This window comes from Microtus pennsylvanicus, chromosome 3, assembly GCF_037038515.1.
Source record: "Microtus pennsylvanicus isolate mMicPen1 chromosome 3, mMicPen1.hap1, whole genome shotgun sequence".
NCBI classification, from domain to species: Eukaryota; Metazoa; Chordata; class Mammalia; order Rodentia; family Cricetidae; genus Microtus; species Microtus pennsylvanicus.
Window position 1 is genome coordinate 60189420 of NC_134581.1, and position 16427 is coordinate 60205846.

At 49.6% G+C, this 16427-nt stretch overlaps 1 protein-coding gene across 1 annotated transcript in view; it reads left to right on the forward strand.

The window, feature by feature from the left end:
* Positions 1–8769: 8769 nt before the first annotated feature.
* The window catches only part of Thsd4 (thrombospondin type 1 domain containing 4), a 585674-nt gene continuing 578016 nt past the window's right edge, over positions 8770–16427 (forward strand). Inside the window, exon 1 of the mRNA XM_075965642.1 lies at positions 8770–8960. The gene's annotated coding sequence lies outside the window, so the exon portion shown is untranslated. The remainder of the gene's footprint in view (positions 8961–16427) is intronic.

The window sequence follows — 16427 nt, forward strand, 5'->3', positions numbered from 1 at the left end:
AACCCAACTTTGTTTTTCTGTCTCTTCAGTTTGGCAGTCTTGCATCCATCCTTCCACTCCTAGGAACCTGTCCTGGTACCCACCAGACAAAGCAGGGGGCTCCACCTTCTCTAAGAGCATCCACAAACCAGGAGAAGTTTTATTGCTTGCAGCAGATAAGAGCAGTGGGGTTATTTCCTCTCAATGTGGGAATACACTGAAGAGCTTGTACATACAGGAAGGTGCATGTAGGGGCAAGCACCTTCCTGAGCATGCTCAGTATAGGGAGTGTATCACTGTTCTAAAAGGGAGGGCATTGGGTATTTTCTTAAGAAGGCATGTTCAGAGAAAGGAGACGGCAGACATGAGTGCTTCTGGGCACAGAGTGTAGTATAAAGAACACAGTTTACTCTAGGTGACCTGCAGGAATGAGTCAGAGTGACTTGGTGACCTTGGCTGGTTCCTTACAGGTGTGTTCACAGTCTTTTAAAGGGACAGCAGCTTTCTTCATTAAAGTCTGACCGTTTGCCAGGAAAGATGTCCAGGCTAGGTAGCTAACAGCTTGCTGACCAACAGAGGCCGGATAGGTGCCGCTCATTGTGAAGGGGGACACGGGGTGAGATGGTACCCAAGTAGCTCAGTTGCCAGATTCCAGGCTTTAAGGAAAAATGCTTCTTGGGCCTCAAAACTCTTCATGAGGGGCTGGAGAGATGGCTCAGCGGTTAAGAGCACTGGCTGTTCTTCCAGAGGACCTGGGCTCAATTCCCAGAACCCACATGACAGCTAACAACTGTCTATAACTCCAGTTTCTGAGGATCTGATACTGTCACACCAATCCACATAAAATAAAGTTAAATAAATTATTAAAAAAAAACTCTTCATGAACACACCGAGAAGCTTGGGGAACAGGCTTTCTGAGTTCTGGAAAGATCCATAAGGAATGGCAGAAACTGTAGGTGCATGCTACTTGGCTGGGACTCAGGACAAACCTAGATTGTGTGGGGAGTGGGGAATGGGTCCATTGGTGCTTTTTCTTTTACTCTCAAAGGAGGAAAATAAATAACTTGATTAGATGAAGTATCCTTTACATGGGGCTGAAAATACCCAGATTTAGCTGGGCAGTAGTGGTGCACTCCTTTAAGACCAACATTCAGGAGGCAAAGACAGGCAGATCTCTGAGTTCAAGACCAAGCTAGTCTACAGAGTGAGTTCCAAGACAGCCAGGGCTACACAGAGAAACCCTGTCTTTAAAACACACACACACACACACACACACACACACACACACACACACACACACACACCAAAAAAAAAACCAAACAAAAAAAACCAGGTTTAATATAGATAATATTTATTTATTTGTTTTGGCTTTTGGGGGAGTTGTTTTTTAAGAAAGAGTTTCTCTGTGTAGCCTTGGCTGTCATGGAACTCACTTTGTAGACCAGGCTGGCCTCGAACTCAGAGATCTGCCTGCCTCTGCCTCCTAAGTGCTGGAATTAAAGGCATGCGCCACTACCGCCTGGCATGTATGATATTTAAATTTAAGGTTTTTAGCAGCAGAGTATAGCTGCAAATATCTGTGACCTTAGGACTTTGAAAGCTACAAAGGATTACCTCGAATTCAAGGCTAGCCTGGACTACATAAAGAATAAGAGAAAAACTCCTCTCTTACCTCAAGGATTCCATGAGCATAAACAGACAAGATGGACTAGGAAGAAGCTGACCCTGTACACGGTCTTGTGGTTTGGAATTGGCATTCGATTCAAGGGAAATATGGGAGCTGCTCAGTCCTCAACATGAGCTCTGTGACTCTCCCCAGAAATCAGCAAGCATGGGAGCTTGGTCCATGACCAAGATGTGGGCTGTGGGGACCTTGTCCTGCAACCCTGATGTGCCACTGTGGGTGTATGGCAATCCTCCACACTGTGGGTATATGGTAATCCTCCACACTGTGGGTGTATGGCAATCCTCCACACTGTGGGTATATGGTAATCCTCCACACTGTGGGTATATGGCAATCCTCCACACTGTGGGTGTATGGTAATCCTCCACACTGTGGGTGTATGGTAATCCTCCACACTGTGGGTATATGGTAATCCTCCACACTGTGGGTATATGGCAACCCTCCACACTGTGGGTATATGGCAATCCTCCACACTGTGGGTATATGGCAACCCTCCACACTGTGGGTATATGGCAACCCTCCACACTGTGGGTATATGGCAACCCTCCACACTGTGGGTATATGGCAATCCTCCACACTGTGGGTATATGGTAATCCTCCACACTGTGGGTATATGGTAATCCTCCACACTGTGGGTGTATGGTAATCCTCCACACTGTGGGTATATGGCAATCCTCCACACTGTGGGTATATGGCAATCCTCCACACTGTGGGTATATGGCAATCCTCCACACTGTGGGTATATAGCAATCCTCCACACTGTGGGTATATGGTAATCCTCCACACTGTGGGTGTATGGTAATCCTCCACACTGTGGGTATATAGCAATCCTCCACACTGTGGGTATATGGTGGTAATCCTCCACACTGTGGGTGTATGGTAATCCTCCACACTGTGGGTATATGGTAATCCTCCACACTGTGGGTGTATGGTAATCCTCCACACTGTGGGTATATGGTAATCCTCCACACTGTGGGTGTATGGTAATCCTCCACACTGTGGGTATATGGTAATCCTCCACACTGTGGGTATATGGCAATCCTCCACACTGTGGGTATATAGCAATCCTCCACACTGTGGTGAATGAAAGACGTGATTTCAAATGCAGCTTGAAATGGTTTTTGAAAAAAGAGAAGCCACATACTTCTCTGTGTATGTCATGTTTTCCCAGATGGCTCCACAATGAGCCATGTAATTTCCCTCTTGCATTCTCTGAGCCAGTGGTAGATCTGGGAGCTGGAAAAGGCTTCGGAAGATGTGTGAGCGGCTTCTTTCTCTTCCAACAGGTGTCCTTGGGCTTCCCGTTGTACCAGTGGGACGACCACAGCTGGAGTGGGCGTGTTTCCCTATGATGGGTGGCCAGAGACTGATGCTGACACAGGTTTCAGGCCTCCACTGTCTAACACCAAACTGCTCCTTAATAAACAATGACTTCCCAGCTTCATGGACAGAGCCGTTAGACAGGAAATATTAAAGGGTGAGAAAGAACAGAGGGGCCTGAGGGAACAGTTTGTCAACGGCCTGCACCAGGACCATTGCAACACGCATGCAAAAGCCAGGTGTGGTGAAGCACATTTATAAACTCGGTGCTCGGGAGGCAGAGACAGGTGGATCCCTGGGGCTCCCTGGCTAGCCACTCCAGCCTAATTGGTGAGCCCCAGGTCCCAGTGAGACACTTTGTCTCAAAAACCAAGATGGGAAAGGGGCTGGAGTTCAGCAGTTAAGAGCACTGGCTGCTCTTCTAGAGGACTTGGGTTTGATCCCCAGCAACCACATGGTGCCCCATAACTGTTTACGACGCCAGCGTCAGAGGACCCAACACCCTCTTCTGGCCTCTGTGGGTACCAGGCACACATGTGGTACACAGACATATGTGCAGGCAAAACACCTGTATGCATAAATAAAATAAGATAAAATTAAATTAAAATTAAAAAACCAAGGAGGATGGCTCCTGAGAAATAAACCCAAGGTTAATTGCCATCCCTGCATGCATGCACACACATGCACAAGTACACATATGTAAACATAAACACATACCTGCACACAAAAAATTAAAATTTACACCAGGTCAGTCAAGTCTAGTGAGGTGTCACTGGTGGCCACGGTAGATGGTCTTTGAAAGCGAGGAGGGATGGAGGTGGTCGAGGCAAGGTGAAATCATCAACTAGACTCCACTTGTCTTCTGGGCTGCAGTGCCTTGGTTTCCTCATAAACTGCTGCTGACCAATGCCCATTGGCTTTGCTGCTTCTCCCAGGCTTGACTAATAGCACCCCTTCAACAAGAAAGCCAGCTTGCTACAGAAGGGAAGCCAATGAGGCTGAAGAGAGAGTGATTTCCGGCAATGGAAGCTGATTAGCTTAAACACAGCCATTGCTTGCTGGTGGAGCTTCGTCACCCCTCTGGCTGTCTTGGGGGTTTGCAGTATTGGCCACAGGAGGTAGAAGAGGCATTGTGTGCCATGGGTGAAGGACAAGACCTTATTAGGAGAGTCTCCCAGGAAGGAGGGAATGCAAACAACATTCCTTTATAATGATGAATTTGTTTTATTTCGCTTTGAGTATGTTCATTACAAGAGAATTGTGGAATGACTTTTTGCATTACTTTGAATATATATTTTAAAAAAATAACAAAAAGGGGCCTAGTGCCATTCCCACCGGGATTTCTTTTATTTGTCTGAAAATGATACAACATTCAGAAATGGTCATAAGCATCACTGGCATGGAGTGGGCTAGCACAGAATAGCTTTCTCCGTTATCTCAAACCATACACGTCTCTATTTGTTGATTGGCAGCTACCACTTCTTCACTGGAAGGCTGTCTAATTTATCATCTGGGACAGCAGGAGCTTTGGGCCCATGCCCCAGCCTGCAGTTTCTATTGGTTCTGATGGAACAAGGCCTAGCCATTGTGGTTATCTCGTGATTATTAATCTGATAGCTGCTTCCCAGTCATCCCAGCTAACCCCCTGCCCCACATCCCTCATTTTCCTCTCTTGTACTCTGAGCTGTGGATACCCCGGGCTGCCTCTGCCCCCCCCCCTGGTCCTTTCTAGAACAAGCTTGCCCCGTCTGCCCCCTCTTACTTGGGTCACTCATCCCCTCTCTTCCTGCTCCCTTCCAGCACTGCTACTCTCAGTGAGAAGCAACTGCAGAGGGAAGGCTGCCTCCTGGCTGAAAGAGGGAAAAAGAGACATAGTCTGAATGTTTGGAATTCCAGAAGTCGTGCAGTACCAGGTAAGGCCACTTCGCTATCTCTGCTGACAGGATGTGGCTGAGAGAGAAAGAGAGAGCGATAGAAATAGAAAGGGCAGAGCAAGATAGCTAGAGGTGTGCATGAAGCCCCTGCGACAGCTCATGGGAATCCCCGACAGTCCCCTGACAGTCCGTCCAAATACCTCGACTCCCATGACCCCAGAGACTCTGGCTGCAGACAAATTAGTCTCTGGTCTGTCATGTAGTCATGTTACAGGTCAAGTTGCAGCCAGCCATAGGCAAGGATACAGAGTCAGTACGGGCAGAGTCAGTTACTATCCCAGATCTCTGTAAGAAAAAAAAAGAAGCAAGTTAAGGAGGCAAGCAGGACAGAAAATTTATCCAAAAATACTTAAATTTGATTTGTAGTAGTTTATTTTTAATTGCACCCTTTCTTTATCTTAGGGGAGCACACGTGATACCATAGAGTTTATGGAAGGCAGAGGACACCTTGCTGCAGTCAGTGCCCGCCTTCCACCATGTAGGTATTGGGGATTGAACTCACGTCTTCAGGCTTGGTGGCAAGCACCTTTACCTGCTGAACTGTCTTGCTGGCCCAAGAAATGATTTAAAACAGTAAGTTTATCAGCACTTGAAGAGGCTTTGTTATTGTTTTTATTGACCCTGACAACATTTCTGACCAAGGCAACTTTGAGAAGGAGAACCTTATTCAGCCTCAATGTGCCAATGTTCTGCCTTCCTCTCCTCTAGACTTAATAGTCCAGAGCCCCAGCTGAAGGAACATGCCACCTGCATGTGGTCATCCAGGTTGGGTTTTCCTACCTTAATCAACCCCCTCACAGACACAGTGAAGGGGTGTCTCCTAGGTGATTCTTAATTCTGTCAGGCAGACAAGCTCAGCCTTCGACCCATGCCTCCTTGTTTGCTCAGCCCAAGCCTGTCTTGACTTTACAGCATAGGTAAATTTCCAAGCGCGACGATGAAAAGAACTTCACAAGAACCGAGAGGGAGCCTAGCGACTCAGCAGGAGGCTGAAATGAGAGGCTTGGGTGTCTGCTTTCTTTCCACCTTGAAATGCTAGCAGCTAACCACCGTTTCCGTCCCTGCTGGGACACAGCCCCTGAAGTACTCACTCGTGCACGTTCAGAATTGGGAAGTGTGGCCTCAAGAGACATTCTACTCGTAAAAGGATTTACAGCCACACAGTAAACACTTGGTGCGAAAAGGGAAGCTTACTACTTTAGTATAAATTCTTAAAGTGCTCTTATGCAAAGATCTCAACTTATAACAACGGGGGTTTGTTTTAAAGATATATTTTTTATTTATGTGTATGCCGGTATGAGTGGTTGCCATGTGTGTGCAGAGCCCACAGAGGTCAGAAGAGGGTGTCAGATCCCCTGGAGCTGGAGTCACACACATGTGGTTGTGACCTGCCTAATACTGGTGCTGGCTACTGAGCTCTAGCCTCTGGGACAGCAGCAAGCGCTCTCTTTTAACTGTTGAACCATCTCCCCAGCTCACTGACTAATTTTTCCTGAATAAAGAGAACCTTCTGTGACACAAGCAAAACGAGTTCAGAATGCCAAAAACTTTTTTTTTTCTTTTTTGGTGTTTTGAGACAGGGTTTCTCTGTGTAGCTTTAGAGCCTGTCCTGGAATTCTCTCTGTAGAACAGGCTGACCTCGAACTCACGGAGATCCACCTGCCTCTGCCTCCCGAGGGCTGGGATTAAAGGTGTGTGCTGCCACCACCTGGATGATTTTTTAAAAAAAGATTTATTTATTTATTTATTATGTATACAGTGTTCTGTCTGCATATGTGCCTGCACGCCAGAAGGGGGCATTAGATCTCATTGTAGATGGTTGTGAGCCATTATGTGGTTGCTGGGAATTGAACTCAGGGCTTCTGGAAGAGCAGGCCGTGCTCCTAACCTCTAAACTTTTTAAGTGGATCAGGATCAGTCCCCGAGAACCAGCCTAGGTCCCTGGTCACTAACAATGCGCTTTGGTTATGTGACATGTTAACATTAGAGGGGGAGGGTGGAGAAGGGGGAGGGATAGGAAGGTTTTATTTATTCTCCTTTTTATCTTTGCAGGTTTAAGCCCAACATTTCTTCAAAAGTGAAGCCATAAAGAAACCATGTCCTTTCCTCCTGTGCTGTTCCTGCTGCATCCTGTTTAGCAAATAGCCATTGTCCTTTAAGAATTCTTATTTCTGTTGGTGCTGGGGATAAACCCAGGGCTCATGCGTGCCTGGTAGATATTCTGCCCTCCACTACCCCAAAGCCACGTTTGCACTCTTTGGTTTTTTGTTTTTTTCGAGACAGAGTTTCTCTGTGGCTTTGGAGCCTGTCCTGGAACTAGCTCTGTAGACCAGGCTGGTCTCGAACTCACAGAGATCCGCCTGCCTCTGCCTCCCGAGTGCTGGGATTAAAGGCGTGCGCCACCATCGCCCAGCCTGCACTCTTTGTTTTAAGACAGTATCTCACTATGTTGTCCAGGTTGGATTCGAACTTTCAATACCCCTGCTTTAGCCTCTTGGTACCTGGGATTATAGGCTTGCACGAATAAGCTTGGCTATATTGTCTTTGTTGTTTGAAACATAATTTCATGTATCTCGGGTTAGCTGCAAACTGGATAGGAGGTTAAGGATGACCTTGAGTTCTGCCCCACCCCCATTGTCCTGCAGCCACCACTGGACTATTGGGACTGCGGGGGGGGGGGGGGGGGGGACACGGGCACATCACACCTGCTAATCAGTTTTAAATGGATGAAACGAGTTAGAATTTGGAGATTTGATTTCCTGGACCTGGACCAGGATTCTTCCAGCCACACTGCACACCAGGTGCCTCTCATCAGAATGTGTTTGTTTGAACCAGTTGGACTCAGTCAGTGTCAGCTGTACCCAGGTGCCAGGCACTCAGAATTGGTTCTCCTTTGGCCTCATCTCGTGTGCTTCCCAGCTCCCTTTTTCTTTTTCTTGGAGGGGTATCTTTCTGTTCCCACAAAGCATACCATACCACACCTACTCCTGATGCGGCCTGGCTCTAAGGTAGAGTGCCTGCATTCTGCTGCCACCCACCTCTACGCACAGGTACACCTGCCCTTTCCCGAACACCCCCTACAGGCAGGCTTTTGTGGCAGCCATAAGCAAACACGCTGATTCACATCAAGGGAGAGCGACTACTGTGCCCGGATGTCTCTTAGATTGTTTAAGGCCACCCTGCCCTCTCGGGGAAAGAGGGATGCTTTCTCTTTCTTGCTTTCTTCTCCCAGTTCTAGACGCGTGGCTGAATTTAAACATTTTAGCTTTGTGCGTGGACTCAAGGAATTGGCAGTGGGAGCAACAAGCTGGCTTAGCAGGCAAAGGCGCTTGCGGGCAAGCTGGAGGACCTTAGATCAAGAAGGCATGCTGAGTTGTTCTGGTTCTTGGGGAGTTTCTTTCTTAGGGATGTCCTCTAACCCTGGAAGCCAGAAAGAAGGGCTTCACTGAAAACCAGCCCTAACCCCGTGGTTGCAACCAGAATGGCTGTTCCTCAATACTCAATGATGTCCAGAAAGCTCCCACAAACTGACTTTCAGGCTCTGGTCCTCTCTGTCTTCCTCTTCGCTCTTCCACTGACGACCCTGATCAGCCCGGGAGCCCTCTAAGTTCCTCCATCACCACTCTCCAGTCTCTAACCAGCCCTCCAGCCTCTTCCAGACCGTCCTCCCCTCTCCTGCCTCTGCTGGTGGATGTCTCTTCTCGAGGTTTCCAGGGGTCCGGCAGCATCACGGATTTAAAGAGCCCCTCATCCCCGGGGACCGGGGTGGGTCAGAGCCGGCTCTCCCCTATGTGGCCGCCAGGGGGCGGCAGGGGCGGCTGGAGGTGACAGCCGGAGGCCGCGCGGGAGGGCAGGGCGCACGGACCGCGCTCTCCGCCCGCAGACTCCGCGCCTGAATCGTGCGCGCTGGGGACTCGCTTGCCGCCCGCGCACCCGACTCACCGGGGCGCAGCGGGAGCCCGTGCGGGGCAAGCGGCCGTCCATGCGGCGGCGCTCGGGAAGCACGCGGAGCTGAGGAGGCTGACGCTCCGGACTAGCTCCAGGTGAGCAGAATGCGCAGTCCGGCCCGCCGTTCGCCGGAGCCCGGGGCAGCCACGCAACCTGGCACGCGTGGGTCTGTCGGGGCCCATGGTCGCTCGGATCGTTGTACCTGCTCCTTCCCTTCTCTTCCCGTCCTCTTCTCCTTCCTTCCCCACTTCCCCTTCTTCTTCCCTTTCCCTTTCTCTTCTATTTCCTCTTCTTCTCTTTCCCTTCCTCTTTCCATTCTTTTCCCCCTTCCTTTCAGCTTCCCCTTCTCCCTCTTTCCCTTTACTCTCCATCTTCTCTTTCCTTTTCACCTTCCACTCCCCTCCTCATCCTTTCTCTTCCCGTTTCCTGGAGACCTGTTTTTCCCTTACTCCCCTTTAACTCCAGAGCCAGGCCACCTGGGGTGGGGGAAGTAGCAAACTAGCCCTTTTGAGGTCCGTTCAGCTCAGAGGGGGAACCCCTGAGTTGCACAGGCTGCGCTTGTACCCCTACCCCAGCCTTGCTTTCCTTTGCTTAGCCTGGGATTGCTGGTGGAGTGTCAGCAGCCCCAGAGCCCCAATCTGGAGCCTCCATCACTTTGGTTTCTAGAAAGCCTCTGACCCCCAGGTCAGGTTAGTCTTTGCAGCCCAGTGTCATTGCTAGCCCAAGTGGACCTGCTGTTTCTGTCAGCCTGGGATACAGCTCATAGAACTGTAGCCCTAATGTGATTGAAAAATTAGCGTTTGGACCAACTTGCTCACCTTGAAGTGGGAGAGATCTAGAAATGAAGTTTCATTTTTCTTAGAAATAACTGCAGCCGTTACCTTGGGAAGCTGATTTGAGACACCCACTTAGCATGTGGAATTATGGGTCTAGAGAGACTTTAAGAAGTCCCCCAGCTTTCTGTGCCGTGGAAAGTGCACCCCTCATCTGACAGTGTCTCTCCGTTTTGCAGGCAGTAGGGTGAATTGAAGCCTGATTCTGGGAAGCTGATTGAAGCCCATTAGAATTTGGAGTGAGTGAAATATAGCCCAGAACGCCAAGGAATTATCGTGCCCAACTTCCTTTGCATCTGCAATGCCCAGGCAGCAGCTGAGATCTCACACCTTTTAGAGCCACTGTATTGTCATGACATCGCTGATGTCTCTGACCTGGTGGAGATGGAAGTGACACAGTTGCTGGGCTTGAGAGGACCTTAACTGGGCCTCTGTGTACAAAGGAGCAAACATTTTAAAATAAGCTGTCATTTAAATGTAGCCCTACTCAATTCCTATAGATTTTTGTTGGCACCGTAGTTGAATTCCTTTGAAAAATGCAATCCTACCCTGAAAATCAATGCGAGGAAGCAGCCGAGAGTCCCGGGGCTTTCCCATAAACCTCTGCAGGAATTCCCAAAGGTCCAGCCTCGCAGAATGAATGAGTTTGGGTGAGGAGAACATGAGGAGCCACTGCGGGCACAAGTGATGGTATTGGCCTCACTGTGAGGATGGCAGGGCTCCGGTGGTCTCCATGCCCAGCCCAGGGCAGGGCACCATTGCCTCACCCTCACCCGCTGTGCCATGGCCAAGTCTCATGGCCAGGTGTGAAAGGAGAGGAACAGAATACAGTTTGGGAGGAAGGTCAGGGCTCGACGTTTTTGTTTGCTGAGCGATCTTGTCTGTTGCCCACAGAGTTCCTCTCTACCCTCCGCACTGTCCTTCAGGGCATCACTTTTATCCCTATTGGCTGCTGGTATCCATGTTCAAGTGCCCCCCAGCACCCTTATCCCATCCCCTATATGCAGAGCTCATTTGTCACAAACCCTTCCACATTCTTTCTTTCACGATCTCTCAGACTCTTTTCCTGCCCCTACTTTAAACCATGTCCAAATTACAGTAACAATTTCCCTTCCTGCCTACTAGCCTTGGGTGGCTCTCTTCCTTGTAATCCATCTTCTTTCATGCTGACAGATGAATATTTCTGAAATTCTGACTTCACCACATTGCACGAAATCACAATGGCTCCCCAGTATTCACTTCCATTGGATTTTGCCCCAGCAAATACTTCTGAACATCCGTTGTATGCCAGGGATTATTACTGTGTGCTGGGGGCTCATACTGAGCAAGGATGTATCATTGCCCTCCAGGGGCTGAGAGGAGAGAAGCTGATAAATGACCACCCAGGGAGAGAAAAACAAAACGGGGCGGGCGGGGGGAGGAGGTGAAAGAATTAATATGAATATCCATGTGCACGCGTGAGCAGAGCATCCAGGAGACAGGGGAGGGCGAAACTGAGTCCTAGGCACACGCGGCTTTGAAGACCTCAGCCCCTGGTTGCCTTTTGAGCCAAAAATGAGACTGTAGTGACAGATGAGGGTCTGTCACAAATGGCTTGTTCCACCCCCCACTCCCCCCTTTCAGACAAGTGTGCTCAACATGTAGCTCAGGTACTGGAACCTGAGCTGGTCATCCTCCTACCTCAGGTACTGGAACACCGAGATCATGGGTGTTTGCTATCATGCCTGACTTAGTTGTCCTGGCTTATCTGTGTGTGTGTGTGTGTGTGTGTGTGTGTGTGTGTATACACATGCATGTGTGCATTTGCACCTACATGTGTGCATGTGCACCACAGAGGCCATAGAGTGTCAATCTGTGTCCCAGGGACATGCCTGTTTTTCTGTCCCAGGATTGGTATAAGCATGTATCGCTATGCCAGCCTCTCTTTCTCTCTCTCTCTCTCTCTCTCTCTCTCTCTCTCTCTCTCTCTCTCTCTCTCCCTCTCTCTTTCTCTCTCTCTCTCTCTCTGTCTCTCTTTTTCTTTCTCTCTTTTCTTATTTATATCAGAGGACCTTAACTTTGACCTAAAGAAGTGAGTGGGGGGATTGTGAGTTCAAGAGAGCCCCCCTTTTGCTGTTGTTTAAGAGGCCTTGGAAAAGAAGTTTTTGAAAGATCAACACATCCTTCTTGTCCTCCCTGAAAGCATCTAAGCCCGGCCCTTGTGTCCCAAAGTCTGAACAAGTGTGAAGAAGAAAGATCAGAATGCCTTGGTTTGAAAACCCCAAGCTGGTGGGGGTACAACACAGGCTGTAATCTTCCAAATAGCACTGGCCAGGCTAGGCTAGCCACAGGCACGCTTCTTCCCTAGAGTGCTGGCTGACCAATAGCAGATTCTCACTTCACAGTTCTTTCTACTTTTCCTTCTCCCACACTGATCTTCACATAGAACAATGGGATAGGCAGCCTGGAGGCTGGTGTGGGTTTGAAGCCCTCTAGGCAAAGCCTGGGCGCAGAGTAGGTGCTCAGTGTCACTTCCCATTTCTCCTGTCTCCTCTGACTGGTGAGTGCTGGACCCAATGGGCACTCACTAAACCTATTCCAGAAGAAACTTGCATACAGTCTTAGACTGTCAGGTGCAGGTTCTGTCTGAAGGACTGCCTGTTATTGCCCTGCACGCCAACCCAGCCATTGAATACACAGCTGCACTGCGGTAATCATCCAGCCAGCATCACGTCTTCTCCGCACTTCCTGTCCAGTTTCCCCTTGGGTCCTCTAAAGGGCACAAACACCAGGTGGGCAGCGGTTTTTCTCCCTGGCGATTGTCATCTTGGGGAAAGTGGCCACTTTTAGTTTATTTCTCTTTCTTTCCCTAATCCTTTAGTTAAGCAGTAGGTGCTTGTGGTCTGGGAGCCTTAAGGATAGCTTAGGTGGAAGATAGGCAGTGTTCTCCCTCTGCTTGGGTGTGGTCCCTGGAGTCCTGAGCCAGGCTTGTGCCTCTGTGTCTTGTCCCCGGGAAGGTGGCACTGGCCGGCTCCCAGGCACCCTCCCAGGCCCCTTGGCAGGCTGCCTGAGGTCTGACCAGCAGGGAAGACAGAGGTAATGAGTGATTAATGGGTGCCTCATCTAATCTCCTGCCAGGGGAAATGAAGGACCAGTCATGGGCTGGAGGCTGGTCTTGACCTGCTCCAGGTGGGCTTGGAATGCACCCAGCTCAGGATGGGGATTAAGGCTTGAAAGACAAGAGGAAATGAGATGTTAACCCTTTAGCTGTGGCCCTCCGACGCCGACGCCTAGCCGGGAAATGGCAGGGGAATTATCTGCAGGCATCTGATGAAAAGCTGGGCATCGCCTTTGATTTACGGCAGGGATGCAGCCACGCGTCTGACTACTGTGGGGATGGTTGTGGGCCTTGACTTTGTGATCATTTTCATTGAGGTGAGATCATGAGAGAGATGATCAATCTCTGCTGCCTGGGGCTGCATCAGCCTCTGGGAGACTGCCTCCTTGCCTCCTCGGAAAGCTGCTGATGCTATCAGCAAGTGGCAAATTTGCAGTTACTAAGCGTGCTTTTTCTTTCCTCCTGAAAAGGGGGTTCCTCCAGCAGCCTGTCATTTCCAGGAAGATAAACAAAGAAGGCATTTGCCTCCGGGCTAGATACCACCTCTCTGTGATGGAGCCCCGTCCACTCCTGTGTCAGCAGTCAGCAGCCTGTGTGTGTGTGGAGAACCGAAGGTGACAGCTCTCCAGAGCCAGCTCAGTCGGCTTCAAACGAGGTTCTTAACTACTCTGTTGCCATGTTCCCACCTTTAAAGTGGGTGTCAGCATCGGGGAGAGTTGTGACATCGTAAGATGCTGCCAGCAGTCCCGGGCTCCTACCCAGGTCATTTCAGTCTTAGCTGTCTTTCTTCTCACCTACCCACATCACCCTTCCTCAGGACAGAAGCCGCTCCTCCACTCCTCCGCCTCCAGGACTCACTTCTGTGAAGTGACTTAACTCTTTGATTGATTTGGCTTGTTTGACCCCTGACCCCGCATGCTTTAAATTCTGGTTCCACCCTCTGTTGCTGGCCCCATGGCCTCCTGCTGCCCTTTTGATTAGACCTCCAGCCCCTTGCCCTCTGCCTCCTTGCTAGCTGGACAGAATGCTGGTGATCTGGATAGTGATGTCAGCCTGGACCTCTGGTGGCCTAAACCGGTTCTGCTCTCCTCTGCTCATTGCTAGTTTGCTATGACCCAGGAGCCCCAGGCCAAGTGGATGAGAGTAGAAAAGATTACAAAAAATCAGGAATTGTGGAGACCATCTGGCCAGGATGCAAACCCAAGCACCGCCCCCTGTTCTGGCTTCCTCTGAGCTCCCATCACCTCTTCCTGGATTGGTGCTGATAAGTTACGCTTACCTAATGTTTGCTAGGAGGGCCGCTCCCTGCAGTGGATGTGAGGTCTCCTGGGAGCTATGAAGAGCTTGCAGGAAGTTATAGGGCAAGCGCAGGTAGAGCCATGATGCACAATTTTTGTTCTCACTGTTTTGTTCCCTTCTTGTTTGGTGGTAGTGGGGTTTGAACCTAGGGCCTGATCAGGTGGGCCAGGCAAGTCCTTTAATACTGAACTACATTCCCAGCTCTGCAGGGTAAAGTCTGAAGTCTCATTGCTCATGTGTATTGGCGATGCAGCCTTCAGCATCATGAAGAGTCCGGCCGGAAGGGACTCTTGTCCACCTGTGTTTCACCTATGGTGCCGGAGCCAGGCCCAGCCCTTTACTCTGCTTCAAGGGCAGAGGCTTCATCACCAGCTGAGAAGGGGGGAGCTGCTGTGCAAAGCCCCACATGAGGTGTTACCTTTACCTGTGGGAATTTTGGTCCTCTAAGGTCAGCCAGACATTATCCTGTTCCATAGCTCAGACAGCAGAGGCTCACATAGCAAGGCTACACCAGAGTGACGTTTGAGTTCCACCTGGCTCCAAAACAGAAACTCTTGGAACAAACAGAGCAGTTAGTGAATGAAAAACAAACAAACAAACGAACAAGAAACAAAAATCAATATTCCATCTCATTTATGCATAGTATGCCAGCTGCCTCTAACGATTTGTTTTTCCCTTTGTGTATGCTTATTTATGGTTTTGGTATATGCATGGTATATATGTGCATGTCCATATATGGGGGGTGAATATGATGGTAGGGGTCTTCCTCAAGTAGCTTCCCACTTATTTTTTGAGGTGCTCTAGTTTGTTTTCTCTTGCTGTGTTAAACACCATGACCAAAAGCAGCTTGGGGAGGAAAGGGTTTATTTGGCTTGCACATCCTGATCACTGAAGGAAGCGAGGGCAGGAACTCAAGGCAGGAACTGAAGCAGAAGCCATGGAGGAATGCCACTTACTGGACCATTTAGTTTGCTTTCTTATACCTCCCAGAACTATCTGGCCAGGGCTGGCATCGCTTACAGTGGGCTGGGCCCTCGCACATCAAACATTAATTAACAAAATGCCCCACAGACTCGCCTACAGGCCAGTGCCACAGAGGCATTGTCTCAACTGAAATTCCTTCTTCCCAGGTGACCCATGTAACAAGTTGATAAAAAACAAATGCACAAACAAAACCAAAACAAACGCACAAGCAAACCAAACCAAAAACCCAAAAAACCAAACCAAAACAAAACACCCCAAACCCTAACAGAACACAGGGCCCTCCCTCATCCTGGCAAGTCACTGGCTGAGCTGTGCTGGCCAGCAATTCCCAGGCCCCCCAGTGTCCGCATCCCTGGCACGGGCATCACTGAGGTGAGCCATCCTGCTCTGCTCTTTCAGCATGTGCCGAGGATGTGAGCTCAGCTCCTGTGCCTGTTCAGCAAGCGCTTTATTGGCTGAGCCATCCGTCTCCCAGCCCCGTACAAGCTCACGTTATAACTTAGCTGGTGCACATTTGTCTTTTTGGCTAACGTGCGTCTGTGTAAATATTTCCCATATTTAGCAGTTATATAGGAGAGTTCTTTAGCTTGTATTTCTGTGTATGTTTGTGGATGTGGGTGCCAGTAGAGGCCAGGAGACCTGTCTGATCCCCTGGAGCTGGAGTGCAGACAGTTGGGAGCCGCCTGATGTGTGTATTGGGAACTGAACTCAGGCCCTCTGAAAGATCAGCAAGTACTTTTAACTACTGAGCCACCTTACCAGCCCCCCTTTTAAGCTCTTTTTGGATTCCCATTTCTTGAATACTGTGAGGATTTCCACAGTGCCTCCCTACCCTGTTAGGAGCTAGGTTGTTTTTAGTTCTTCCCTAATCTCAAAAATCAGCACACCAGGAAAGGCATCCAGTTTGCTTTTCTTTATCTATTTCTGATCTCATGTTCTGCTTTGGAAATTGGATCCAGGCCACATGGTCGCCTGGTGGTCATACTGACCCACGGTACTCAAGAACCCACAGAGATCAAGCTCCTGGAGGCCTGCGTGAGCACCAGAAGGCGAGGAGGGCTCATCGCTACCCACTCCTTCCTTCTTACTAGTTCTGTTCCCTCCTCAGGGCTCAGGGTAGAGGGACTCAACACCCCTCTACTGGGCAGGGGGACACATTGTGGGGTGGGGACTTTCTGAATTCCATAGAAGGAAATTACGTCAGTGTTCAGAGGGTTCCTTGAAGGAAGGTGCTGGCAACTTCCTAGATTATGCTCACACATGCTACTGATTCCATACGGGCCAGACATCCATTCATTCATGCTCCTAACCCCCTCCCAGTCCCTACTTGGCACCAAGGAGCAATAGCG